General features: G+C 35.7%; 1 long non-coding RNA gene across 2 annotated transcripts; it reads right to left on the bottom strand.

The window, feature by feature from the left end:
* Nucleotides 1–206: 206 nt before the first annotated feature.
* Nucleotides 207–1,378, bottom strand: LOC131617116 (uncharacterized). 2 transcript variants are annotated; one of them, XR_009288432.1, is made up of 2 exons: nucleotides 666–1,378; nucleotides 207–478 (listed from the first exon to the last, which is right to left on the bottom strand). It is a non-coding gene; the product is annotated as an uncharacterized LOC131617116 (long non-coding RNA). The 2 variants fall into 2 exon arrangements; XR_009288431.1 differs by having other exon boundaries at nucleotides 981–1,378.
* Between the last annotated feature and the right edge of the window lie 1,745 nt (nucleotides 1,379–3,123).

Raw genomic sequence — 3,123 nt, 5'->3', positions numbered from 1 at the left:
TAATAATTAAATTCATTATTAACTAAATTAGCACTTTGTAAATAACATTTAATTTATTTTTTTATCTTTTAATTAAAGTTGCATCCAAAGCAAGTTTTTTATTTATTTTTACATTATAGTATAAATTATGTTTTTGTACTTTTTTTAATAATAGTTATATTTTAAATTTTATTATTATTATTATTATTTTGATTGGCAATAGAATATGCAAAAAGGCTTTGTGTGTTTTGGCCCAATTTATTCTCTTCTATAAGGTCCATTTACATTTTTTTTTTACACTAAAAGAAAACAAAAAATAATAACATATTTTGTCTTCACTTCTTGCTCTATCCCACGCCTCTGCCTTCACCAACAGCACTCTGCATATTTGTACCATCATTTGTCAAGCTTGCCCTGAACCAACACTACTCTCCAAAAACTATGCACCCTTGCTGCACACAGCATGCCAAACATTGCATAGAAATGGTAGAACAAATCCCTGCATCAAGAAGATATCAAAATCAGTAGCTATAATAGTTCAAATCCTCACCAAACTTTCCCCCCAAAACCATCTTAATTCTTCTATAAAAAAAACTCAGTAACACCATAAAAGGGGGGCGATTCAGATTTTGGGAGCCAAAAAAACAAAACAAAAAACCTCTCAGAAAACTCTGCCAAAACTTAACCTGAGAAAATCCCTTCACATCTTCATACCATCACCAAACCATTACGACCATACATCTTCATCACCTTTGAATTTTTCACACTTTTGTTTTCTTCAAATCATACTCACACCACCTCAAAGACCCTGCAGAAACTTTCATACACCAACGAGCCTTCACGTTTAACCTCTCATAACACTTCACTCTCCAAACAACCTCACAACAACACTCCATCAGAATCGAGCCTCACCCACCACACAACCGACACAGAGCAACAACAGAACGAACAGAACGAACAGAAGGAGAAGAAGCAGAATCAAAGAGAACACAGAATCATACCTGGATTCAAATCAAATTTTTTTCGTGGTAGCCCTTTGATTTCTTCAATTCCATTGTTGTTTATGCCTGTTTTCATATTTTCTTTCATTGTTTGAATTGCTGTAATATGTATCCGTGGCAAATATTGAGATTGGGGGCTTAGGGTCATGTTGGGATTCGATTTGTGTGTCGATTTCGCAATGAATTCATGACTGTGTGCTGTTTGTTGTGGTTATTCGCAAAAGAGCGATCGAGAGAGAACAGTATGGTGGTGTTGTTGTTGTTTATTCATAGCAGGCCAAGAGAGATATGAGAGCTTCGAAGGCCCCTTCAATGGCGATATCGAGAAAAACGGAGAGCACGATAGGGAGAAGAAAGTTCGCTGCATTTTGCTTCTAGGGTTTTCAATTGAACCCGATTCTATGAGTTTAGGGGGCCAACGGATCCGGGTTCAAAACCGGTCTGACCCAGTTTTGTCTCCATTTGGTCTTGGATTTATTTTGTTTGGTTCATGGGCCAACACTCTTCATTTGGGCCATACCTCCAAATATGGAGCGCTACCCCCTCTTGGCCCACAATCACTTATCCCATTTCTTTTTTATTTATTTACAAAACCAGCTCAGCACCTTCTCTTTTAATCTACACCCTATATTTCAAATAATTTCACCATTATCTTTTTATTATAATTTTAGTTTTCATTTTTAAAAGAAAACTCCAAAAATAGCTTTTTAATCGAATCGAATTTTGGGTTATAATTGGAGAAGAAGGGTTTGTACGTACTTGTACAAATTGTTCTAAAACGTTTAGGCGATGGCCGTTAAGCCATTGTTTGGATGTTTTGACTCCATTAAAGGCTCCATAAAACTCGATTTAATTCACCTTTCTTTTTTTACAAAATACTTTCTTTTAATCAAATCATTTTATCTATAATGGAAAGAAGGGTTTGTACGTACTTGTACAAGTTGTTCTTTAAGCATTTAGGCGATGGCCGTTAAGCCTTTGTTTGGATGTTTAAACTCCATTAAAGACTTTTTAAAAATCAATTTAACTCACTCTTTTTTTTTACAAAAACGCTTTTCTTTTAATCAAATCATTTTAGTCAATAATGGATAATGAAGAAGGGTTTGTACGTACTTGTACAAGTTGTTCTTCAAGCATTTAGGCGATGGCCGTTAAGCCATTGTTTAAGCGCGTAGACTCCGTTAAAGACTTCAAAAAGTTCGATTTAACTAATGCCCTTTCAAGCGTTTAGGCGATGGCCGTTAAGCTTTTGTTTGAACGCTTGAACTCCATAAAAAGATCTTTCACACCTAATTCATCTCGCCTTTCACAAAACAATTTCAACTCATTAAATCATCCTTTTTTTTCATCACTTACGAGGGGGTTGTACGTACTTGTACAATTTTCTCTTTCAAGCATTTAGGTGATGGCCGTTAAGCTTTTGTTTAAATGTTTGATTTCTAACAAACAACTTCAATTCATTCACATCTTTTAATTTTAAAACCCTTTTTTATAAAACGAGACACTTAGTCAAAATTCAAATGCAATTATACTTCCACATGTGAAGATCAAACGTTTTCCACTCGAATGCGATGATGGCCAAAATCTTGTTCTAATCATGATTTAGTTATCCATTCTTGTAGTGATGCAAACAATCTACATATCCATGTGCGCATAGTATTGTTTGAATGCGATCGAGTACCTCTCTCTAAAATCAACCAACAAATTCGGCGTTTTACCCCGAACTACGATTGCTCTGACTTTCCCATTGCACGAGGGAATACGTAGGCACAAGACACAAATGTCTTGGCGAGCACAATAATAAAAAAAACCTTTTTTTGTCCCTTTCTTTTTTCCAACCTAATAAATAACGCAAGTAGATAATAAGCTAACAATTAATCACGAGAATAAACTAAATGGGTCCCATCGAGTACGATGGAGGTGAGGGGTGCTAATACCTTCCCCTTGCTTAACCAACTCCCGAACCTTAATTTTTTTGCGACGACCAACTTATCCGTTTTCTTTTATTCGTGGGTTTTATCGATATTTTCCCTTTCCTTCTTGGAATAAATAAAGTTCGGTGGCGACTCTGTTGTACTTCGAGCGCGCGATTACGCTCGAGTACCATTTTTACCGCTACAACATGCAAAAGAGATTCGTTCAT

This window comes from Vicia villosa, linkage group LG7 (assembly GCF_029867415.1).
Source record: "Vicia villosa cultivar HV-30 ecotype Madison, WI linkage group LG7, Vvil1.0, whole genome shotgun sequence".
NCBI classification, from domain to species: domain Eukaryota; kingdom Viridiplantae; phylum Streptophyta; class Magnoliopsida; order Fabales; family Fabaceae; genus Vicia; species Vicia villosa.
This window is presented reverse-complemented; position numbering and strand designations above follow the sequence as displayed.